The sequence below is a fragment of the Rousettus aegyptiacus genome, unplaced genomic scaffold (genome assembly GCF_014176215.1).
Source record: "Rousettus aegyptiacus isolate mRouAeg1 unplaced genomic scaffold, mRouAeg1.p scaffold_m13_p_3, whole genome shotgun sequence".
Classification (NCBI taxonomy): domain Eukaryota; kingdom Metazoa; phylum Chordata; class Mammalia; order Chiroptera; family Pteropodidae; genus Rousettus; species Rousettus aegyptiacus.
In genome coordinates this window covers 92109728-92137032 of record NW_023416306.1, presented here as the reverse complement: position 1 = coordinate 92137032, position 27305 = coordinate 92109728, and the positions used below count along the sequence as shown (strand labels likewise).

General features: G+C 32.3%; 1 protein-coding gene across 13 annotated transcripts in view; it reads left to right on the top strand.

Moving 5' to 3' along the window:
• LRFN5 (leucine rich repeat and fibronectin type III domain containing 5) overlaps positions 1–27305 on the top strand; it is a 236288-nt gene that overhangs the window by 98515 nt on the left and 110468 nt on the right. For 12 of the 13 annotated variants that reach the window (XR_004956251.1, XM_016153261.2, XM_036238835.1 and 9 more), the window contains one exon: positions 13960–14135. The gene's annotated coding sequence lies outside the window, so the exon portion shown is untranslated. Of the gene's footprint in view, positions 1–3180; positions 3225–13959; positions 14136–27305 lie in introns of those variants that run through there. The other variant, XM_016153258.2, reaches the window with a different exon arrangement.

Sequence of the window (27305 nt, the reverse complement as noted above, 5' to 3'; positions counted from 1 at the left end):
TGTGGTTTTGATTTACATTTCCCTTATAGCTAATGAAGCTAATATATCTGTTGGCCATTTGTATATCTTTGGAAAAGTGTCTGTTCAGGCCTTCTGCTCATTTTTAAATAGGATTGTTTATTTTCTTGTTGAGTTATATGAGCATTTTCATGTCTGTATATATTTGTTTGTTTGTTTGTTTTGGATATTAGCACCTTATCAGAGATAGTGTTTGCAGATATATTCTTTCAGCTAGTTGTTTCTTTTTGTTTTGCTTTGTTTATTGTTTCTTTTGCTGTGCAGAAGGTGTTTAGTTTTGTGTAGTCCTAATTATTTATTTTTGCTGTTATTTCCCTTGTTTTTAGGGTCTAGTTTATAAAATACTCTTTGAGACCAAGGTCTATAAATTTAGCACCTATGTTTTCTTCTATATATTTTATTGTTTCAAGTGTTATATTTAAGACTTTAATCCATTTTGAGTTAATTTTTGTGTATGGTATGAAATAGTAGTTTAGTTTTGTTCTTTTGCTTGTGGTTTTCCAATTTTCCAAACACTATTTATTAAAGAGACTTTCCTTCCTCCTTTGTATGATTTTTGGCTCCTTTGTTGAAAATTTGTTATTCAAATACATGTGGGTTTATTTCTGGGCTGTTAATTCTGTTTTATTGGTCTTTGTTGCAATTTTTATGCCAATACCATACTCTTTTGATTATTGTAGCTTTGTAGTTTAATTTGAAGTCAAAGCACATGTGATACTTCTGGCCTTGTTCTTATTTCTATGGCTATTTGGGTTTTTTTATGGTTCCATACAAGATTGATGATTTTTTTTCTGTTTCTTTGAAAATGTCATTGAGATATTTATGGGGATTGCATTATATCTGAATGTTGCTTTAGATAATATGGCTACTTTAACTATTTTTATTCTTACAATCCATGAACATGGAATATCTTTCCATTTCTGTGTCTTCTTCAATTTCTTTAAATAATGTCTTATAGTTATCAGTGTGTATTTCCTTTGTTAAATTTATCCTTAGGTATTTTATTCTTTTTATTGCAAGTGGAATTGTTTTCTCATTGCTTTTTCTGATATTTAATTTTTAGTATGTAGGAAAGCAGCACATTTTTGTACATTAATTTTGTATTCTGCAGCTTTATTGTTTATTGCTTATAGGAGCCTTTTTTTGTGTACTTTAGGGTGTTCTGTATGTAGAATTATGTAATCTGCCAAAAGTGACAATTTTATTTCTTTATTCCCAATCTAATGACTTTTATTACTTTCTCTTGCCTCATTGCTATGGCTAGGACTTCCAGTACTATGTTGGAGAGCAGTGGTGAGAGTGGGCACTCTCATTTTGTTCCCCATCATAAAGAAAAAGCTTTCAGTTTTTCATCGTTAAATATGATATTAGCTGAGGGTTTGTCATATATGGCTTATATTATGTTGAGGTACTTTCCTTCTACACTGATTTTACTGTGTTTTAATAAAAGGAAGTTGTATTTTGTCAAATGATTTTTCTGCATCTATTGACATGAATATATGAATTTTGTCTTTAATTTTGTTAATGTGGTGAATCATATTGATCAATTTGCATACACTGAACCATCCTTATACCTCTGGAATAAACCCCACTTGATTGTGGCATATTATCTTTTAAATATATGGCTGTTTTCGATTTGGTAGTATTTTGTTTAGGATTTTTACATCTATATTTATCAGAGATATTGGTCTGTAATTTTTTTGCATGTGTATAATCCTTGTCAGGTTTGGGTATCAGGGTAATGCTGGCCTCATAAAATGAATTAGGAAGAATTGCCTCTTCTTAAATTTTTTTTAGGAGAGTTTGAGCAAGATATCAAATCATCTTTGGATATTTGGTAGAATTCACTGGTGAAGCCATCTGGTCCTGAACTTTTATTTTTTGAGAAGATTTGATGACTATTTCAGTGTTCTTACTGTTGATTGGTTATTTAGAATGGAATTTCCAGTTCTTCACGATTCAATCTAGGAAGTTTATATAATTCTAAAAACTTGTCTGTTTCTTCTAGGTTATTGAATTTGGTAGCATATAGTTTTTGATAGTATTCTTGTATAATACTTTATATTTCATTGTGATTTATCATCTTTAATTTTTTGTTCCATTTGTTTGAGTCTTTTTTCCTTTCCCCTTAGTGTATATAGACATAGGCTTGTAAATTTTATTTATTTTTTCAAAGAATTAGCTCTTTGTTTCATTCATTTTTTTTCTATTGTCTTTTTGTCCTTTATTTCATTTAATTTTACTTTAATTTTTATTATTTCATTCCTTTTACTGATTTTAGCCTTCATTTGTTCTTTTTTTTAAAATTCTTTAAGGTGAAATGTTAGGTTGTTTATTTGAGAATTTCGTTTCTTGAAGGTGGCATGTAATGCTATAAACTTTCTTTTTATTACCACTTTCGCTGCATCCCCCAAATTTTGCTATGTCATGTTGTTATTCTCATTTGTTTCTATGTCTCTTTTGATCTTTCTTTTCCTTTATTTCTTCTTTCACCTTAGCATTATATGCTGCTTAATATCCACCTATTTGTGTTTTTTTTCTAGCTTTTTGCAGTTGATTTCTAGCTCTAAAGTGTAATAGTCAGAGAGTACGGTTGGTATGATTTCAGTTTGATTATTTTGGTTGAGATAGTTTTGTGCCTCAACTTATGATCTGTCTTATGTGCACTAAAGTTAAATGTATATTCTAGTGTTCTTGGCCCAAAACTCTGAAAATTTTGATTATATCCATTTAGTCTAATGTGTCATTTAAGGCCAAAGGTTTCTTATTGTTTTCTATTTGTGTGATCTATCTATTTACTGTCAATGGAATATGTAGGTCACCTACTATAATTGTTTTTTTGTCACTTTCTCTCATTAGTTCTGTTAATAGTTGTTTTGTATATTTTGATGCTCCCAGATTAGGTGCATATACATTAGTAAGTGTTATGTCTTCATGTATTGCCCTTTTTATCATTATAAAATGTGTATTGTTGTCTTTTGTTATTATTATTATTATTATTAATTATTTTATCTTGCTGTCTCTTTTGTCGGATGTAAGTATAACTAGACCTGCTTTTTTTCTGGATGTCATTTGCTTGGAGTATCATTTTTCACCTTTTCACTTTTAGTCTGTATTTGTTTTTGCAGCTAAGATGTGTCTCCTGAAGGCAGCAATCGATGGGTTTTGTTTTGTAATTCGTCCCGCAATTCTGTGCCTTTTAATTGGTGAGTTCAGTCCATTTACATTCAGGGTGATTATTGATATATGGAGACTTCTCCTAGCCATTTTATCTTTTGTTTTCTGGTAACTCTGTCTCCATTGTTTCTCTTCCCTTTGGTTTCTGTTATTTTAGTTTCATGGTATTCTGATATTTTTTCTGTTTTATTTTTTTTATTTTTTTTATTTTTTTTATTTTTTTATGTTATGTGTCTCAGTTCTAGATTTTTGTTTTATGGTTACCGTTAGGTTTATGCCAAAATAAATTTTCATATGTACAATAGTTCTTTTTCTATGCTTGCCTCTTATCTTCATTTATCTGTACAAATTTAGTGCTTCCCTCCTCCCCTTATGTTTTCATTGTCACAAATGATCCCTTTTTTATGTCGTGCATTCATTTCCAAATTGCAGTAGCTATAGTCTTTTTCTTTTAAAGAATTGCTTTTACCACATTTAACCTTTATGCTATAATAAAGTATTTAATACCCTATTCTAAACAAGTGTTGCAATTTCCTGCTTCTGTCTGTCAATTATCTTACTCACAGTTTTGTGTCCTTTTGTCTTTTTATTTCAACATTTCTTGTAAAACAGGTCTTGTGGTGAATTCACTCAAATTCTGTGTGTCTGGAAAAGCCTTTATTTTTCTTTCAGATCTAATGGATAACTTTGCTGGATATTTTATTCTTGCCTACCAATTTTTTGTTCAATAATTTAAATATTTGATTCCACTCTCTCCTAGCTTATAGGGTTTACAAAAAAAAAATCAACTTTAATCTAATGAGGTTTCCTGTATAAGTTCATTGTGCTTGATAGATTATTTCTGTGCCTGGGCATTTGTGAGAATGAAATGTTTGCTTAAGTTATTTTTTATTTATTTTTAAGTATTTGACTTTTAACTGTCTAGCAGGTTGATAAGTAGAAGTCTTTCTTTGTTCTCCAGTAGGTGATGCTTAAGTGCAAGTTTTTGTTTGCTCTTATGTGAAATACTAGGACTTATGAGATCTTTGTGTGGTTTTGGAAAACACCCTGTATTCCCAAGGATGTGGGCATCCTGTTAATGACTCCATCACCTCGGTCTTAGGGCAACACCCCCATGGTGGGATGTGGTGGGTTATGAGTCTCTTGGCCTGTGTGTTCTCAGTGCCACCTCCCGGCAGACAAAAGCCACTAGCAGTGCCACACTGTCTCAGGAGTCCAGCCTGTTCCTACCAGGCTCCACCATGTCTGGTGGGGGATGGGTAGGCTGGAGGAAGAGAGTTCCCACATCTATGACTGTTCTTCCCAGTGGGTTCCACTTCAATTAGTATAGACCACTTAGGCTGGGAAGTTGTTTTTGCCCTTTCACAATCCGTGAGTGGGGAATTTATTGCCAGTGGTCCACAGGAATATTGGGCATGTGTGGTGGCTTACTGCATCTGGGGCTCCCTTTGCCTGGTGATGCAACTTGTGGAATGCTCCTACCCTTTGCACTGCTTCTCTGTCCCTGAAGCGGGCTCAGCCTCAATATGTTCCAGCCACCCAGGCCCGATTGCTGCCTCTGTCTCTCCAGTTTTCTCAGTGGAGGTTGCACCCTGACCCTTCACTTCTATCATATCTGCTGGGGCTGGGCAAACAGTGGACTGCATCTGAGGCTCCCATCTCTGTCCTTTCCTCCTTCCTGTAGCTCCTGATCTCTCTGATATGCCCACCTTCAGATGTCTCAGTGCACAGATTTCTCAGAAGTGTTTGTGTTAAGCAGGGAAACTTTTGTTGAATTATAGGTGTCCAACTTGTTATAATTCAAGAGGACAGAGAGAACTGGAGCTCTCACGCTACCATGCTGCTGATGTTACTCCCCATTTAAAATACTACAATTGGTGTTTATTTTATTCTGAGCTCAGTTACAGCTATGCAGAACCATTTGACTAATTTATGGAATCATTCTAAAGAAGAAAATGCTCTTCCTCAGAGAATTAAAGTTCACAAAGCTAACAGACCTTAAAGTAAAATTCAAATGCACACATTTTTAATGTTATAAAGGAAATTATGGTTCCCTTGGTCAAACAGCAAAATCACAAAATAGAACATACTGAAAAAAAATGATTAAAACTATACACACAGACGCATCTGTATGTGTGTGTTAGAGTAGGAATATATCTATCTATCTACACACATGCACACTCCTATAAGCGATATATAAATGTGTATCTATATGTATATATATATAGTAATGTCCTAGGAGTTGAGATAAATTCTCTAATTTATATTTAGTCTTAAATATTTATCACATTATCCATTCACTGATGATACATATATGTATCCATTTATTTCATTACTTCCTGAGAGGCCTCTCCAAGTAGAGCCACACTCTGAAGGTGCTGAAAGTCAGTTTGCTTTTGAAGCAGGACCTGCCTAAACCGGGCTACCTTTTAAGAGGCAGTCCCTTAGGACGTTAACATTCGAAAGTATCCTCAGGAACATCTCCTCCAACCTTAAGTTTCATGCAAGTATGTTCTCTTTGATAGCCAATATGAATGAATGTATCAACACACAACGAACTCACTACCACAGCATATCCTACTGTGGGGACTATTTAAATAGTACATTCTTAATGTAAAAGTAAAATCTTGCAATTCTTTATTCCAAATCATGTTCTCTGGCTTTAACACTCACTCTTCCTACCCCTTATATTTGATATTTGAAGCTATCTTTCCTGTATCTTATCTCTTTCCCAAGATACAAGTCTCATTTTTATTTTCAACCATTTTTTATTAGCAATGTTTGGGGTTGGCTGAACATCCCTTGGATGTCTGTCTCTAGGCACATTCCACCACAATTCTGAATGAGCGACTCTGTTTCATTCAGTGTGTGGTTCGATAAGGACCAAATAATTCACTGCAGCTATTAAACTTATTGTTCTGGATGTTTCTTTTCTATTAATTAATGTTGGGGTCATAGCACTGAAACTGTTGACCTTTAGGATCATGGAAACAATTAATACTCTAAGTGTATTTCATACTGACTGCCTTTAAAGATGTATCCTTTGCCCTGCCCTTTAATAGTTTATTTTCTGCATCTAAGCATCTTTAGCTTCGGCTCTATTATATTTAATTTTAACAGTCTTGGCCCATCCATTAAACCTATGGAGACATTTTTAAGAGCCAGTTTTGTGTCAGTCACAGTATCACAGATTTAATAAGTGCTGTTTCTTATGTCTTTTTGCAAATCAGTGTTAAAATGCTGAACAAGAAAAGATCAAGGACAGCAGGGTTACTGTCTAATGAAATAATGTATCCGAAAGTGCTTTTCAAACACTATTTTATGTTCATCTTTGGTCCTGCATCCTTCCTTCTGTCTTTTATACATATGACTTTATAATCCGACTTAAGGGGAATTTTTCTTGTACAGTCTTCATGGTTTCCTTAACTTTCTTTCCAGTAATCTCTTTGTCATCAAAATCACTTCTAATTGTATCATTTGGGTTTTACTTTCAGAACTTTCTTCTCTTTTTGAGTCATCTTTTCTCTTAGAAACTTTCTCCTCAAGCATTAACCTCTCTGAGTTTTTTAGTGTATGATTTTCCTTTATTTGCAGTTAAAAATCTTTAATTCGTAATATGTAAGTGTCTGTTATATGTAGCTGAGAGTGCTTGATGCTCCAGGGCATACAATTACCCATATTATGTTCCTGGACCTCAAAGAGCTTATAGGCCAATAGGAGGCCTAAAGCACATGATGTACCTACCATTAGCGATACATTAAAAGTGTGATAACTCTCACTCCATTCTCTTCTTCCCTGTATTTGTAAATGTGTCTTTAAGTGCCCCTTTCTCCCTGCTTTCATAAAAGAAGTAACCCTTGTGCTTCTAGATATTTTTCTACACTCATATTGCCCATTAGCGTGTTTGAAGTGGTTCCAACTCCCAATCTACACGTGGCCCTTGGTTTGTCTGAAATTGCTCCAAAATCTTCTTTTAACCCACCATGAATCTAATTTATAATTGCTCAACAGTTACCCAGGACCTATAGCCTCATGTTTAACTCACTGACTTTGAGTAATATATATATTCTAGTGTTCTTGGAGTAACCATTATAAAGCATGCCCTCTCTCTTTTATGCCCCTGACCCTGTCCCCTTCCCCACCCTCACTCTCTCCCTTTCTGGATAGATGGATAGATGGATGGATGGATGGATGGATGGATGGATGGATGGATGGATAGATGGATAAATGGATGGATAGATAAACAGACAGGTAGGTAGATCTACATATATGTTTATATAGTGTTCTAATATATGCTCATAGGTGTGCACACTAGAAATATCTACCTTTACATGTATGCATGAAGTAGATATTTCTATTATACTACGTATATAGTATGGCTGTGAGTGAGTTCAGTTTACTTATATCATAAATTTAGTTGCTTGGATTTATGCATTTAAGTCAATTCAGTTTTTAATATAAGTTATTAAGCATTTTGACCAGTGTCTAAAATAGCGAATTAAAAACAAAGAAAAAACCACCAGCACAACTAAACATTTTCTCCCACTCTTAAACCACCTCATAATTGCTAAGTACCAGAAATACACATTTTCTTTTATTTTTTGGTTAATAAAGGAAAGTGTATCAGTGAAGAGCATGTAGAGATTCTATTCAACCTTAGCTCAGCAGGACAGACAACAGTTGGATAATTTACTATACCAAATTGGTACAAAAATCTAATCCTTATCTCTTGGAATAATGCCACTGACGTGCTGTGATAGCTAAAGCAAGCAGCAATTCAGTTTTTGTTTGTTTGTTTTTTTGTTGACTAAAGGATTTAAGCTCTTTCCTAGTTTTTCTGTGAAGCACACTATATTTCAGATATGGTATGATAAGGACCAAATAATTCACTGCAAATGTTAAACATGATGTTTTGGACATTTCTTTTAATGAATACTGAGATTGCACTTCTGAAATTGCTGACTCTTAAAGGTCATACTAAGGCACTTGATGTACCATTATGTAGATTCACTGCAGTTGTGAGAAATAGTACAGAGATTCTCATATACCCTACGCCTAGCTTCTCCCAATGGTAACATCTTGTGTAACTGTAGCACAATATCTCATGTCACAAGCAGGAAACTGACATTAATACAATCTACTGAACTTATTCACATTTTACCAGCTTTACATATACTCCTGTATGTTTACATTTAGTTTTTTAAAAAATTTATCACGTATGTATATATGCATGAAGATAGCCAAAATACAGGACAGTTCCATCACCACGATACCACCTGCTACTCTTTTATAGTCATAACCACTCCCTTTCCCATCTCCAACTCTTATCTATTAGATATAATTTTCAAAGAAAAAATGTACTTATGTATTCCTTGTATAATGAATATTAATAAACAAAGAGTACACACTTTCTAATGCATATTAAAAAAATTGATCTGGTTTCTACAAATGTATGCATGAATCAGAATTCTGAAGGGAGTACATAATATAATATGCATGTTTCGAAATTCTATTTAATTTTGAAAAATTCTTATGTTTAGAGAATGTACAGTATAATGGTTTCTTTATGAAATCATATCTGATTTCACCTGCAGGCTGTGAAGTTGCAGAAAAAAGGAAGTAAGGAAGAGGATGAAGAATAGAGAAGAGGAGATGAGGAGAGAGGAAAGGAGGGAAGGAAGGAGGAAAGAAAGAAAGGGATGAAATGGGGAACAGAAAAGAAGTAGAGAGGGAGGAAAGAGTCATTATATGTAGATACATGTAGTTAAAATATACATCGTATCAATAAGAACTTGCTGATATTCTCTTTTAACTGGAAAAGATCATTACCAAGGTGATAACTGACATGCCGATTAGTGTGAACATGATATCTGTCTGCTGAATTTTGCCACACCACTAAGAGTAACGAGACTGTTGCATTTTATTTTCCCCTGCATTCAGAGGAACAGAGCAGGACTGACATTTACCCTGTCAGAGCAGACCCCGAGCTAGGACAGGGAGAAGTAAAGGGACAGTTCTCTCACCTCATCGAAAGGTGAAGATGTAATGATCAAAATTGTCTTTTAGAAGGAAAAAATTGCTTCTGGAACTTTGAAGCTCAAAGGAATGTCAAGAAAACTTTTAGCAAGGTAGATTTATCTAGCGAAATATTTTTTGTTACTGCTTAAATTCTTTTGATTCTGTCATTTAAGAAAATCTTAGATATGCAAGAAAAAATGCCTCATTAGCTCTGTAATCTTAAGCGAGGCCTTATTTTACATTTTAAAATTTACTTTAGCATAAGAAATTTGCTAAATGTAATTTAGTAAATAGGATTTTTTATAATTAAAATCAAATTGTGATAATGCATTTTGTTTCTCCACTAAATCAGTTACCAATTTAGTATCTTTTTTATGATGAAAATTCCATTATTTGAAATTATTATTTATGAACGTTAATGAATGAATTTGTTCCTTAAAACATTACAAAGTCAGCGCCACCTGTACATACCTTTTGCACCTTCCAAAACAGCCCTTCACCTTAGGTTGTATCTTATTGAAATATAGCGTCACTTAAAATAACTTAAAGTTATTTTCTTGAGTCATTTGAGTCATTAATGAGAAATTACAAATGCAGTAATAAAAATATTTAGGTCACCAAGATTTATGTTTTATTTAACTGCTGTACTCTTGCTATTAGAGGAAAGGAATGATTAGTTGCTCTCATTTACAATGTGACATTTACATTATGCAATAAATCCTCTAGTGGTGCATTAATTTATGTATCATATGATCCTGTAGAGTATATGATAACTACACTTTTGTCTAATAACACAAATGCATTTCCATATTCAATCATATGAATCTCTCTGACTATTTAGGCATTTAAACAACTCATTTATGTAGAATAATTTTCAATATTATTCTATAATTCTGGTTTGATTTTTTTCAAGTTACTCTTCTTAACAAAACAACATTTCTAATATTATACCCTCTTTTTTGAAGTAGTTCATTAAAAGTCATGACCATATTATTCCAAGCATTATTATTCTATGGTTATTAAATAAGTGATTTAATGAATTACAATGAAACCAGGTGATTCACTTATTCATATATTTCAAAACAGCTAGATTTTTCCATCATGTAGAGCAAACATCAGGATGACTAAATGTTTAATTTTTAATCATTTTTAACACAAGGTAAATATAATTAAAGACTAATGTAGAACACCTCCCTCATGTTATTTGTTTTGGATTATTAGAGAGAAGAAGGAGAAAGATCAGTAGTCATACTGTTGGATAGATTCATAATTATTCAAACTCTGTGGATCTTTAAATTGAAAGGAATACTTAAAATTATCTTACTGTTATCTTCAAATATTTCAAGGGTTTCCTTAGTATCAATAGGTTAAAACTTAGGGCAGTCCTAGGAAGAACTTCCTGAGGGAAACAAAATTATCACCTGCCTACAATGAATAAAGTGCCATGTTTGGTACTTTCTGATGTATTATGCCTTGAAAAAATTGCAACTTTTTGTAAAAGAGACAACCGAATGATTGGATCATAGCTATGATTTCACCCCGGTTATAAGACTTTACAGGTCTGCTTTTGCTGATTCAAATCAAAGTACAAGTTGTCCTTGACTTGACGATGGTGAAAGCAGTAACATTAAGTAGGAAATGTATTTTGAATATTGATCTTTTCCCAGGTTAGTGATACATGGTACAATACTCTCTCGTAATACTGGACAGTGACAGTGAGCCGCAGCTCCCAGTCAGCCTCTCTCTCCATCATGAGGGTAAACAACTGACACTCTACAGTATATTCATTGTGTTAGATGATTTTGCCTACCTTAAGTTAATGTAAGTGTTTTGAGCATATTTAAGGTAGGCTGGGTTAAACTACAATGTATGATAGGTTAGTTCTATTAAACATATTTTTGACTTTCCGCTATTTTTAACTCAACTGATGTCTTTATCAGGACAAAACCTGTTGTAAATAGAGGATCATCTGTATATGTTCACATAGCTGATGGACACTTAGTGAAGATATAACAGAGAGGAAAAAGCACTATTAGAAGCTGGAAGAGGTCATGATTTTCAGTTTTTGAAAAGATATTCCCTAATAACTTCCAGAGTTTTACCCATGTTTCTTGAGTTTTTTCAGAATTTAATATTGGCGTCCAAGATCATCATTAAAGGGAGAACTATATTTCTTGGGAAAACATGTACATAAATAGTATTGCCAAATTTCCTAAGACTGTGGAAGACGGCCAACATAGCAACAACTTGGAACTAAGGAACTGATCAGAATTTCTTATGAGATGTTTTGGTTCAACATACTATCAGGAAGAAAAGCAAATCTTTGTAAGATCACACTGGAAAATTACACTGTCAGAATCCTGGTTTAAAATCTGTTTTTGACATTGCACTGACCAAACTATATGGACTAAAAAATATAGTACCTTATTTAAGTTTCTTTACTATTGAATCCTATAATGGTTTTTTGAAACCATCATGAGATGTAAGAGCATCAATTTGGATTGAGGTAGCCCTATGTGAGAGCCCCAGCTTTGCCAGGTACGAGGCTGTGGCCTTGCTCAAGGTTAGTTGACGTTTCGATCCCCACCTCTTACAGCAGTATACAGGAATATGTATTTACCTCATTTGATTCTTAAGGGAATTGATTTAGATAATATATATTTTTACAGCTAGCACATAGTAAGTGTTTAATAAGATTATATAAAAAGGAAAATGTTGTTATCATTAATAAATAATGTAACCATACATAAAAAGAACTTTCTCTGGGAAATTAGAATTTAGAAAGCATTGCAGCAGTTACTATACTCTTCATGTCGAAATGAAGACATGGAAATACTGCTGATTGTCAATCCTGGGTTTTGTTTTGTTTTGTTTTGTTTTGTTTTGTTTTGTGTGTTTGTTTTTGTTGTTTGGTTAGAATGATTATTGGAGATATTTATGTTTTGTCATCATAATGTCATCATATAAAACATAATTATAAATTCAAGTTTATTCTTGCTTTATACTATCTCTTTATTACAGAGAAGGGAACATAATCAGTTTCAAAAAACAATGAGGCTTCTTGGTCTGAACGTTTTACTTCTAGGAATTTAATATGTATGTATTTACTCATGTGTGCATAGATACATGTATATTGACATTGATTATATAATTTTATAATTAAAAATCCTGGAAACTTGCTAATTTTCCATTGGAACTCATTATGAACAGATGATGTTGTGTACATATGATAGATATTCACTGATAAAATATATGGAGGTTGATGATAGAAGACAGAAATGGAATGTTCTCCATGATATAGTAAATGAAAAGCATAGGACAATACAGAGTACAGCATTCTTATATATGTATAAAACTGCACACACATTCATATGTACATGAAATATTTCTGAGAGGATGTACTATAATGTGAAATTTGTTCTTTCTGAGAGACATATGTCTTGCTTTGAAGGGAAATTTACCTTTGTATTTCTTGTATGTTTCTCATGTGTGTAAAATGTAAAAATTAGTTTAAAATATTGAGAGAAGGAAATAAATGAAAAGACAAGCAATAGCTGTATCAAGGTGGTTAGCATATGTTTGATTTATATTTGTGTGCGTATGTGTGTCTATACTTCTATAATAAACATCTTCCTTTTATAATAAATATAAATAAAAATATAGCATTGGTTGACATACTGAAAGATAATCTGAAATGAACTATAAGTTACTTTATTCAATGTTAGTATTAATCTGTGCATTGATTTTTAGCATTTCTCAGTAATTTCACTATAAATTTAGGCAACAGCTTAACTTTTTAAAATATAATCATCTTCATAAATTATGGCTTCGTAAAATCATTGACATATCTTTACAGGTAGAAACAACAGAAACAATAAACTAAACCAAAGTTGTCTTTGTATCATCTTATATCTGTTTTTTATTGTTACCTTTTGGAATTGTATTATGTCTCACTTTTGTTTCTGCAGATAAAATAAGTCATAGCTTAAGTAAAATTATAATGCTTTTACTCATTACAAGAACATTTTAAAAAATTCAGCCTATTTCTGCATTATAAATGATAGTGGTTGAACATCAATTGGTATTATTATAAAGATCTTAGGGGAAAAAAGATTAAATATTGTCTCAAAGAAAGATCTAGATCTGTTATTATCTAGACTGACATGGAACCCTCAGAAATTGGTAAATATCAGCAATCTTCCAACTAAGTTAAACTACAAGTGGCATATTTGCATATTTCCTCCATAGAAATACATGTTGAAATAAACATATATATATATTTTTATTATTGAAGAAAATACAAGCAACAGGACATAAGGCTATCATCTCTATGAGGGGAGGACTTAAGAAATTCATTCACTGCCATATCCCCAGTGTCATGTACCTGGTACATAGCAGATGATGATTAAACATTTGTTGACTAAGGCAATTCTTTAACATTAGCCTGCAAGTTGAATTAATGGAAATACTATAAAGAAAATTGCACTAGATATCTTTTGATTATTTAAACTGTCTTAAATTAAAATAAGAAGACTCCTTCCAATAATGAAAATCAATCTATTGGAATCAGAGCATATTGCACATTCCACTGGAAAGTCTTAATATGCAAATCTCTTTAAATTCTATTTAGTGATATTCCTGACATAGTTTGAGATTGATCACACAGTAAACAGCAACTATATTTTTCCAAGATACTTCATAAACATATTTTGATATACTTTTTTTGTGTGCTTATCTCCTTTGAAGAGTCCCTGTAACCATTCAACCAGGTGTTGGGAAGAGATGTAGTAGCTGAGCACCCTTCCTTCTAACACCATCCTCAGCAACAGTTTTGGAGATGCTTTCGCCCTGTCCGTCTTCTGCAGCAGCCAGGCAGAGCACCAACTCCTTCACAGCCGTGAGGAACTATTCAGGCTCCAGAAGTAAGTTGATCATGTTCAGTTTGATAATTGCTAATGGGTATCAAACCATTTAGGGGAGGCTTACTAAAAATCTTGCAAATTTAATATACTAATTAAAACCAGCATTATTCATCACTGATTATACTTTTCTTTCTTGTCGTATCTTTCTAGAGTTAGAAAATCTACCACTTTTTATATTGATGACCTATATCTTTATGGAATTCTTGGTTTTTTTTTTTTCAGGATTGTTTCACAATGCATTATCAGAATCTATCAGAATTTATGTTGGCAGCCTTGAGGAGTAGACATGGGAGAGAGGAATGATGTTTGCACATGAGTAAACAGATTCAGAAAGACCAAGTATTTTATTAAAGTTGTTTGACTAATGATTAAGGAAGATGGAATAAAATTCCTGGTCTTTTGATTTTTAAGAATTGAGTGCTCATTTTGTGACTTTGATCTCCTTTGCTATATGGAGGGAAGGGGGAGGTGTTAGAAATAGCACTTTTCCCAATTGTTGGGATTATCGGATGACATGTTCTTTGTTCATTGAAGGATACTTTATGGCAGTCTGTAAATAAGTATACTAAAAAAAAAAAATTAAGAAATGGGAAATCACGTGTAAGAAAAGGAATTGAAATCAGAGGGCATGAAGAGTCTGCAAAATGAATAACATAATGTATTGTGTACCAAATGCTTGATATTAGGCATCTCTTGCTGCTCTTAGTGATCTAGTTATATGAAAATGTCACCATTCAGAAACTGATTATGGGTGCATTTTTATAAAGAGCAATGTTTAATCTACCTAGTCTGTCTGTTGGTATTTAGGTACTTAGCAATTGAAATCTCTTTGAAGAGAACAGGTAGGAGATACTTAATAATCTTAGTTTATTTTGCAGCATATTACAGCTTCAGTAAGCCAGCAACAGAAATGTCTATGTCCTTAAGGGAACATAAGAATTTGTTTCTATGGTACTATGGATTACATACAATTTAAAAGAGCCAGCCAGCATGTTGTTGCTGGTATACTCAAAATAGTGTGAAAGACTACTTTTAAGACATAAACAATGAAAAAGATATATTAGACTATACTGAGATTAATTTATTACAACTATAAACTAAGCATAACATGAGCCTGAGTATGCAGAAGATAGATTAGAAGTTATTATTTTAGTGTAGATTTATTCTACTTATGTTTTGTTACCTTGTATTCATTTGGTATATGATTTATTCATTTATTTTAAGAACTGCTTTTGTTGTGTTGGTCCTTGAGTTTTATTATTATTATTATTATTATTATTATTATTATTATTAAATAGAGCAAATTGAGGAAGACGTTCTAGATTTTGCGTCTTTTAATTTTCTTAAAAATGGAGGACCTTGTCTATGAAGTGAGTTCATACAGTTTGAAGATATGGAAATGTATGGAGTTTGTTTGTTTGTTTGTTTGTTTTTTGGAGGGTTTGTTTCCTAAAAGCAACCACACAAGAGACTCCAGAGATTTTATCTGCCCAATTAATTAGATAATTAACGAATTTTTGTTTTCCATTGGTAAAGCCGACTTTTTCTAAATAAAACACCTGACTTTATGAAAGCTATTAGCAGAGGAAATATATTTACTAATACAGATTCCCTAGTGTAAATCAGAAGACTTAGTGAATTCAAATATGTTTTTATTTACTAATGCCTATTATTAAGGTCATAGGATTTACTTAATTAACCTGGCAATATAAGGCTAACAAATAAATTATACATTGAAAACATCTCTTCTGAGTTAATGCTTGATTCAGTTTTTTTTTTTTTTTTAAATTGCCAATCCATTAGTCTGTAGAAGTAGAATCTCCTTTTCCTTTTCTATTTTTTTTCTTTGGAGTGACATTAAGTTGAAAGTCTTGAATGGAATTAATCACCCTGAAAAAAAAGAAAGTAAATACATTCCTAATTAGATTCCTCAAATTTCAAAGAGCTGGTTGAAAATTCATAGCACATCTATTAAACCTCTTTAAAAAAATAAATGGAATACTGAGAACTTTCTTAGAGGAAGTAATAAATGGAGATGTAGTATAATAATTATAAGGCAATGGAATACCCTTTAGTTATTAGTGCAGGACTGTTGAGGTGGTGGTAGTTGTTATGACAGTTCTTTTTTCTCACTGTGGCATTTTCAATTAGTCTTGGTCAGTAAAATAGCACTTTTTTCTATTTCTGCTGTTCTTTCTTGTTTAAGTAAAGCTCTGATGAATTTAAACAATAAACAATGATGTCTGAACAGGAGATGTACATGCCTGTGTAATAGGTACATATGTATCTAAAGATAATTTACTGTAGACATAACAGCAATGATAATCACTGTGCATTACTAATATGCCTTCTAAATATTAAGGTATACTTAATGACATTGAATATATAATTTTTAAAATACTTTTATTTTTCTGAAACAAATTCCCCTATGTTTAATATTTATAAATGATCAACTGTGATAAGATTAGTTGACAGTGGCTTAATAACTTATCATAATAATGACATATTATTTGATACTTTTTAGTACTTTTTTAATAACCATTAACTTATTTGACTCAGACTATTTCTATAAGGTGCTTTTAAAAATTTGTATATGCTCTCCACCAGATAGATTTTTTATGCATAATATTTTTAGGTATATATTTACATATTTAAAATCATACCAAAAACTTGAGCCACAAAAATAGTTATAAAATTAGAGCTATCTATAGGACAACATAACATACTAACTACAAATGCTAAAGTCTTTGCCTGAATTAGATTTAATAATTCAAAAGGTAGAACAAAAATGAAACATACTATGCATTGCTCATTTTATAAAAAAAGAAAAATAAAAAATTTTCAGAGAAAGCAAACTTTATAATGACCCTCATGAATGTATGCCTTCATTACCAATCACGTTCAGTTTGGTATATCTAATTACCTAAGTGCCTTAAATTTAACATGTTGCAAACTAAACTCACAGTAATCTCTCAGAATATACTCTTTTAATATTCTAGAGCTCAATATATGACTTCACGATATACCAGAAAAAATAGGAATCGTCTTGCCAGCTCTCTCCTTCGTTCCATGATTTCTATCACCTAATCCGGTCATATTCACCTACCAAAAACATAAATAAACTTCTTGAATTCATTAGTTTTCTCCATTTGAGGCCATCAGTACTCTGGTTCCAAATAACATAATCTGTCCCCTGGGCTACTCCAGAGGCCTCCTAAATTACTACTTCCATACAATGATGCCCCTATTCTCAGTCTATTCTCCATAGACTGAGAATGAGAAAATTGAGATGTCATACCTCTCAAAAGGCCATTACTCCTAAAATATAGGCAGAGTTCTTTATTATGGCTTTCCATGCCCTGCATGGTTTAGCACTTTTTTTTTAAATACCCCCGACTCATCGCACAGCATGCTGCCTTTCCTTCCTGCATTCCAGGCACAGAGGCCTTTAGTTTTTTCTTCCTAATCCTATGACCTCCCACCCAACTTTTGGTGCCCTGGTTGTTTTTTCCCTCAGGGGATCACCACTCCCAACTCCTTTTTGCCTCCTGTGGCAACACAATAGTAATTTATTGAAGGAAGCCTTTCTCTGTGCCTGATCAGATTGTCTTATTATACGGTCTTATACTACTATATAACTAATTCATTACAATTTTATATCTCTCTGTGAAGTTATCTGACTAATATTGACTTCCTTTTCAAATTGTAAGCACTATAAGGTCACAGTCCATGTCCACTTTTTTCATTATTGAGACTCTTATTATTTTGGCTCTATGAGCACAGGCGTAGAATTTCTCTCATTCCTTCTCTCTCTCTCTCTCTCTGTGTATGTGTATGTGTATGTGTATGTGTATGTGTATGTGTATGTGTATGTGTATGTGTATGTGTGTGTGTGTGTGTTAAAAGACAAAAAAAAAATCCTCTGATATCTGAAAAAAAAAATCACAGGAATATCTCAGAGAGAAAATTATGACAGATGGGAAATATTGGCACTGAAAAATTACTGCTTGACTTTGCCTTACTGCCCCCTTTTTTTTTGTTGTTGGCCTTTTCTTTAATGACTTATTGGGATAACTTTCCTTATAGCTGACATGGGTTTTGTTATAAAGTTCTGGAAAATATGATTCTACTGACAAGAGCTGGACCTCTGCATTTCTAGAACTAATAGGAGGTACTGGCATGAAATTTTTTTACTTTTATATAAATAATGGTTAATGTTAAATAAGAATGTTCTAATTTTTAAATATGAATATTAAAACCTATGCATTGGTCAGTAAAATGGAGGAAGTTCTCTTTATCAAGTAAAGCATGAGCATTCTTTTGCTTTTATCTGTAGAAAGAAATATTCCAAGGTTATCATATCAAACAGAATTTTTAAGTTATCAACGATTTAGATATTTACATTTTTGTTTTTTGCATTTTCCTGTTGTGAAAGTTTGATCCCATTTTACTGCCCTCTCACCATTCACAGCAAGCATTTATTTTTTCAGTGCCCTTATACTGCTCCCCTCTCCTCTTTTTAATCTCAGCACCAATCTTCCGGGACTTCAAGGGCCTGTCCTTGCTGTTATAAAGCAGGTACAAATGAATCCAACTGGAATTTTTGTCTAAAAAATAATTATGTATCAGTAGAAGTAATGGTATTACAAGGCAGAAAGAAATAATGATGAAAAGCTACAAATAGTCATGTGAATTCAGTGGAAAAGAGGTTTCTTCCATCTAAAATTATGCAAATATACTTATTAGAAGTAGAATTTTCTGGACCTCAGAGGTAGATTTCAACATTGGGCTATTGTTGTTAATGTGCTGATATGTTGTCTCATGTAGGTAAAATTCAGAAGGTAGAAAGATAATGCACAGTTGTCCCCAAAGCCCTGAAGCACTGACACCAAAACTAAAAATGTTGTAGCTGCTAGTACTTGGTACAGAAAGGCCTCTGTTCTCTCTGCCTACTGTTAGTGTTGGCCCTGTGTGTTGCTAATACTTTAGTTCTTACTGTGAAGTGTCCTAGGAAGAGGTCTGAATAAATGCTTTGCTTTAGGAGATAATGATTACTTTACATTTAGGCCCAGGAGAGATTGATGTCATGTGGAGAGTACTCCTGGCAACTGACATCAGATGCATGGCAACAATCTTAATTGCTAAGCATTGGCTGTGAAACCCATTGGAAAAAATCCAGTTTCTACAGATTCAGCCTGAGATATTATTTCAGTAATTTTGATGAACAATCTGTTCCACTGACCACGCAGTTAGCCTCTCTTAGACTGCTGTGAGCTGTGCTAAGGGTATTTTAACATATGTCGGATTTAAGATTCTCTGTGTAAATTGAGGCGTCATCTCATCAGTCTGAGATAGAATGTAGGGGACTTTATAGCAAAGAAAACCTTGACAATACAAAGGCTTCTAAAAAAAAATTCATGATTTGCCATGTGAAGAAACTCACCAACTAGAAAAATCTGTGTATACTATTATTGATCATAAACACTAACTTGATATTGTTAATGACATAATATGAAGGGGAAAAACACAATGAAATTTACAGTTACCACTACCTGGAAAGATGTGTGAAAATAATCAGTGACTTACTGTTACTAGCTGAAAACAGTGACATACTGTTACTAGCTGAAAACATTAATATAAAAAAACCTGGAGATTTGACTTTGAAAAGCGCTAATTTAATATACTTAACTTAGATAATACAGTTTGGGCATGGAAACACTTAATATCTAGAATGTTGGAGAACTTTCGTGATGTTTAAGATATTTTATTATTGAGAGCGAATGAGAAAAGCAAACTATTGGGGATATTGACAAGCAGGAAGGTAGGTATGTTAGTCTCAAATAGTCTTTGTCAAATCTGATTACATATTTAAAGCTGAATGATGACTGTGATCTTGCAGGATGGTAGCTTGATCTCATTTGTCTAATTAATCTTACCTTTGGACTGTTAGGAATATTTGAAGTGTAACCTACTTGACATCAAAACACAATTTTCTCTGTATTTATAACAATAAACAATCAGGCACATAAGGTTTGTCAACTGAGGTGAAAGCTTTGTTGCTAATGTGGAAGCAGTTTTTTTTTTTTTTTTTTTTTTTTTAATGGCTATTCTTAGTGTGGGGCAATTCTAAATCCATAATAAGAACCTGGCTTTCTTTTTGATCACTTGTATGCAAATACAGATTATTATGCTAAATCCTGAAGCCTTAACATACTGTTTAGTATCTGGAAAACAAATAACCTTTTAATGTCTGCTTACTTATTTATGTCTTGAAGATAGAGTTCCATTACAGGCAAAGGAGGGCCTCTTAGATATTTCAACACCCGCTATTATAATGATCCCAACACAGAAATAATCTACAGTTGAAACCTGCATTTATTATTTATAAAGCAACAGAAAGATAAACTTTTTTGTAACAGTAATTCTCTACATCAAAGAATTAAAAGGAAATTACTCACAAATAAAATTATGTATATTTTTAATGTAATGTTTTCCTTTTAACAAGGTTATTTTATGAAGCATTTTTTTTTTCATATTTCTTAGATCCATCTTGAAATAAACTATAGAATCTCAGAATTTTAGGTTGGTAAAATAAAGAATGTGTCAATATATAACAATGATAGTGGACATGTGTCATTCATGGATTTTATTGATGTAGTTATATGTGAATACCAGCCTGGAAAATAGTATCCAAGAACGACTCACATAATAGTGAGTCCAGAAGACATTTAACATCTGAATCACTTCCTAAGTTTTTTTCTATATTCATCATAATATACCAGTAACTCTCATTAAAGGTATAAGAGATTCTTTAAAATTTTTCAGCAATACTTTAATATATTTTATGACCATTGTTACACTGGTATTTCTGATTTTTAAATATTTTGGAACAAAATCCACATATATGACTCCCTGTGCAGTTGTACAAGGGTGTTGATATAAAGGGATCTATAATTCCCCATTATAAAAAGTAATGATAAATAAGAAAGATGTGAAAGAAAATGTCAAGTAAGAATTTAACAATCATTAAGTCTCTAAGTAGAGCTTATCCTTATCCAGTCTTGGTAGTATCCTTATAATTTATTTTTGCCACATAATACCTTTGTGAACAAGTAAATATTTTGTTATCATATATTTTAGGCTTCAGAAATTACAAGTCTGTCTTCTAGATCTAGACGGGCGCTTGACTCAGTTTTTTTATGCTTTTGTTTTTCAGAATAGTTCTTGAGTCACTTTGGAATAAGTCCAGTCATTAATAAAATAGTAACTTCAGTTGTAAGATGGACTATTGTATGAGAAACTAATATAATCTACTCCAAATAACTAAAAGCTCATCTATTTATACATTTGCCGTGCACTTTTATGCAAAATACTCAATACGAGAAACAACAAACAAATATCAGGGATTTACTTTAAAAATATGTACATCAGATGTATTAGAAATAACAGGAGCGGCAAGTCCAAGGCTCTGGAAGTCCTTATGAAGAATGATTATAGAGATTAGGTACATTTCGAAATGCTGCAAATCTTTGTTAATAAATGATCTGTGTTTAGGGTATATAGGAATTTTCGCTTCAACAGAATGTAAATTAACCAACATTCTATAATAATTTCAAATAAATAAGAGTTTAGTGCAAATTGAAAACAAAAAAATCTCAAAATAAGTTTGATTAAAATTATGCAAAATTAATATCTTGTATCACAAACCCAAATAGTTTAAATGATCCAAAAATTATGACTTCTGAAGCTTGTACAAACATCTTATGCAAGGAAAATATAAACGGGATAAATATACAACTAAATAAATAGATATTCAGTGTTTGTGGAGAAGACTCAATATTGTTAAGATCCCATTTTTTTGCCAACTTAATATATAGATTCAGTGCAATCCCAATCTAGTTTCCAGCGTGTTCTTTTGTGGATATCGGCAAAGTGGTCATCCCAGTTATGTGGAGAGGCAAAAGGCCCAGAATAGCCACTACAATATTGAAGAACAAAGTCGGTGAACTGACACGCCCTGACTCCAAAATTTACTATAGAACTACAGTAATCAAGACAGTGTGGTATTAGAAAAGAATAGACACATAGATTAGTGGAACAGAATAGAAATCCCAGAAATAGAAGCCCGTAAATATAGTCAACTGATCTTTAACAAAGTAGAAATGGCAAGACAACGGATTAAAGATAGTTTGTTCAACAAACGATGTTAGAAAACAACTGGACATCCACATACAAAAATGAATAGACACAGACTTTACACCCTTTACAAAAATTAACTCGAAATAGATTAGAAACCTAAATGTAAAATACAAAACTGGAAAACGACAGGAAAAACCTTAGATGACCTTGGACATGGTGGCATTTTTATGTACATCTAAGACATGATCCATAACATAAATAATTGGTAAGATGAACTTCATTAAAATTAAAAACTGTCTTGTAAAAAACAATGTCAAGAGAATGAGAAGACAAGCATAGATAAAAAAACAAAAAAAATGTTTTAAAATATGTTTAAAAACCTTAATAGACACCTCAACAAAGAAGATGTACAGATGAAAAATAGGGCATATGAAATGATGCTGCACCTCATATGTCATTAGGGAAATGCAAATTGAAACAACGACAAGGTACCACTGCACACCTATTAAAATGGCCAAAACCTGGAACATCGATAGTGTCAAATGCTGATGAGGGTGTGCAGCAACAAAAGCAATCATACATTAGTGGTGGAAATGAAAAATGGTCCAGACACTTTTGAAAGTTCTCCTATTCCTCATAAAACTAAACATACTCTTTAGGAGCCAGCAATGGTCTTTGGTATTAATCCAAAGGAATTAAAAATTTATATCCACACAAAATCTACACACATACATGTATAGCAATTTCTTCATAATTGCCAAAACTGAGAAGCAACCAGTTTTGGTGAGTAGGTAAGTAAACTGTGATACATCCAAATAATGGACTATTATTCTGTGCTATTAAGCCATGAAAAGACATGGAGGAATCTTAAATGCTTATTACTAAGAGAAAGAAACCAATGTGAAAAGGCTACATACTGTATGGTTCCAACTATATGACATTCTGAAAAAGGCAAAACTATAAAAACAGTATAAAGGTTAGTGGTTGCCAGGAGTTTGAGTGGAGGTGGGGGTGGTGGTGGTGGTGGAGAGATGAATAGACAGAGCACAAAGTATTTTTAGGACAGTAAAAATACTCTGTATGACACTATAATGATGTGTACATGTCGTTCTATTATATGTTTGTTCAAGTCCATAAAATGTAAAAGACCAGGAGAGAACCATAATATAGACTAAGGAAGGACTTTGTGTGATGATATGGCAATGTAGGTTCACAATTGTGCAAATGTCCCATTTTGTTGAGGGATGTTGACAATAGGAGAGTCTATACATGCTTGGTGGCAGTAGGTATGTGAGAAATATCTTTCCCTTCAACTGTGCCTGAAGCTTAAAGTGCTCTGAAAAGTAGTCTTAATAAAAATAAATTATAAACATTTCCATTATTGGTCTTTTTCTGTGTTTCCTGTTTTAAATAAATGTCTTATCTATTATGAAATATTACTGTTTGTATAATTTTGAAATTGCCATATTTGATATGAAATGGTTTTTTATTTTGTATTAATTTGAATTTACTTGCTTACTAGTAAGATTGAGAATCTTTTCATAAGTTTATTTGCCTTTACGATTTCACTTTTAGTGAAATTTTTTGTGCATCTTTATAATCTTATTATTCCTACCCAGTTATAGTAATTTTTAAAAAATTATATTTCCTTCTTGTCTTTTATCCATTTATTGGATCACACATATATTGCCTCTACTCTATGGCTGGTATTTTCACTTTAATAATGTTGTATTGTATTCATTAGGAGCCAACATTCTAGGTTCAGGGACTGTACTGCCACCAAGCATGTATAGACTCTCCTATTATCAACATCCCTCAACAAAATGGGACATTTGCACAATTGTGAACCTACATTGCCATATCATCACAGAAAGTCCTTCCTTTTTAAATGAGACACAGATTCTCAAGACATGAGTAACACACAAGCAGACTTCAGTGCCAGTACTAGACTCTTGACACTCAGAATGGCACATGAGGGGAACATACAGCTTATATTTCATTTCCATTCAGGAGCAGTTTATGTACACTAAAGTGAAAAAGAGAGTGAGGGTTGTGGAATTGTTCCTACAGTTTGCAGATCCCCAAGGGAATGTGACCCTTTTCCATCCCGTTGGGGAAGCAGCACATCCATCAGAGGGTCTACAGGTACCATTGTGGTGGCCTGTATGAGACTATGTTACCTTAGAGTGTATTTAAGAGATGGTCATTAAATGCCCCCTTTTATGGTGTCAGTTGACAGCAGTCCTGAGTCATATTTATTTTGTTTCTATGGGCATTCTGAGTCTTACTTACATTAGGAACTCAGAGATAGTTTTTTAAATATAATGCTAGTGACACATTAAACATTTTACACATAGTATGTACGTCTTAATTTAGTGTATTGTCAGCAGGTTTCATCAGCCCTTTTTATATTTAATGATTCCAGCCTTTAATTTTAAGAAAGTGCAGTGACAAAGAAAAGTAAATCATTTCTACAAAGAGGAATCTTCGTGAAGGACCCCAAGGTCCAGCAAAGATAATGTCCCGGAAACTTCTTACCCAGATAAAACATTTTTATTTTAATGTAAAAAAATTATCAATTGTTTCTTTGGATTTTGATATATATGTGTGTGTGTATGTGTGTATGTGCATGATTTTGAGTGTGCTTTTTTTGGTGTGTATTTAAGCTATTGTTCTCTGCTATTGAAGAAGTAAAGATATTTTCCTATGCATTCTTTTAATATTTTAAAAGTCTTTTGAAATATTTTTTATGTAGTGCAGAAATTAAATTGAACTTGGAGTAAAGTTCAATTTTATTTTTCCATACTGATAAACAATTTCCTGATATCGTTTATTGAGTAATCCATCATTTTCAGATTGAACTGAAACTCTAAACCTGCCATACACAGAGCTTTCATATATGCATAGATATATTTCTTGATTTTCTATGTTATTTCATTGTTCTATTCATCATTTCTGCACAAATACGGTGCTGTAATTTATTCTATGCATAAGTCTTGAAAGATTGTAAAATGAATGAACCCACTTCTTTCATTTCTCTTTCAAAATTGCCTTGGCTAATGTTGGCTCTTTATCCTTCTGTTTCAATTTTGAGAATAGACAAGTTTGGTGAAAATCATGCTGTATATTTTATTGGAGTTACATGTAATTTTTATTTTGGTTTAGGAAGAAATATTTTGTTTTTAACTTTTTAACTTTTTGAGAAATGGTCATTAAGTGCCTTAACTATATCTATCAGTGATCTTTTACAGGTCCTATAATTACATTTTATGCATTTCTCCTTATATAGCTTGCATTTCTTTTTTTTTTTTTTCTTAGTGTTACCCAATGCTTTCATGTATTTGCAGTGGTCTTTTCAAATGTTACATTTTTCAATTGATTACATAGATATAATAATGGTGCTTTTTATCATTGTCTTTCAAGCAACTTTAGTGAACATTTACTAGTTTTCATAGTTTATAGCTGTTCCTGCAATTATATGATTTTATTTATAATATCTATAAAATAGTGTTATTAAAATTTCTCTTATATTTCCATTATCTAATTGAATAGGTTAGAATATATGTTATGATGCTGAATGCAAATGGTGATTGTGGCCATTTTTATATTTTTCTCTCTTAATAGAATTGCTACAACTGTCTGAACACTGCAATTAAAAGGCAGAATTTATCAAATTGAATATAAAAGCAAGACTCAACATTATTTGCCTGAATAGAGAGCTGCTTTAAATTAAAAAATGCAAATAAATTAATAGAAAAAAGGGGAAAAGATGTAAATACTAATGAAAAGAAAGCCAGACTGTCTATCATTCAAAATAGATTTCAGAAAAAAAACAATATACAAAGACTAAGAGGGGTATTTCATAATAATCAAGATGTTGATTTCTTCCAGAATACATGACTATACTAAATGTGCATTCAAATATTAACAGAGCTTCATATATGGGGAAAAAAAAGACAAAATAAAGACTATTTTAGATAAACAAAAATGGAAAATAGCAGCTTACCTACAATAAAGTAAATATAAAAAGGAGGCCTTTAGTGAAAGAAAATAAGAATATGATAGGAAAACGAAATCAAAGGAACAAAGAACAAGGTAAATATGAAAGTCAAGTTCATGACTTTAAATTAAATGACCACTGTGTTTGTAATAAAACATGGCCATAAAAATCTAGGAATATTTTGAAATACAATAATGTTGGAGGATTGGCACTGTCAGATATCAAAAGTTATTATAAAGCTACACTAATTATGACACTGTGATATAGGTACAGATGCCACCAAATAGAGTGATAGAAGGAACAAAGTGTCCAAAAACGTTCTTCACTTCACTGTTATACTGAACCATATTTATCGTACTTTGTGTCCATGTATACATGACTTTTAAAAAATGGCAGAGCATAGAAGTGGGTTAAAGAAAACAATGCCAAATACAATATGTATGTAAATATCAAAGGCAAAATAATTAAAATTCTATGAAATAACATAACAGTATAGTTGTGATTTTGGAACTATGGAAGTTTTCTATGCCACACAAAAATCATTAAATAAAAACTATGAAGAGACTGATATACTCCATTAAAATTAAAGACTCTCTTCATCAAAATCTACCATTATGAAATTAAAAAGGGCAAAAACTCAAAATGAGATGTATTTGTCACACATAATCGAAAAAAAGACTTATATTCAGAATACATAAAGTCTTTAAATCAGTGAGAAAATTAAAGACTACTTGATTAAAAAACTACCAAAAACAACCAAAAAAAACCCCAAACAAACAAACAAACAAACAAACAAAAAACCAACCAACCAACCACGGGCAAAGTCTTAAAGAGGCAGTACATTAAAAAGAATGTCTAAGAAAAAATAAAGGTACAGAAAATTTCTAAAGTTCATTAGTCATTAGTCAAAATGTGAACTTAATCTTCTTACCACTAACTGGAATGGGTATATTTAAATGACAGCTAAAGATAAACACTATATGCTCTCACTAACATGAAATCTGAAAACATCAGACTCATAGAAACAGAGT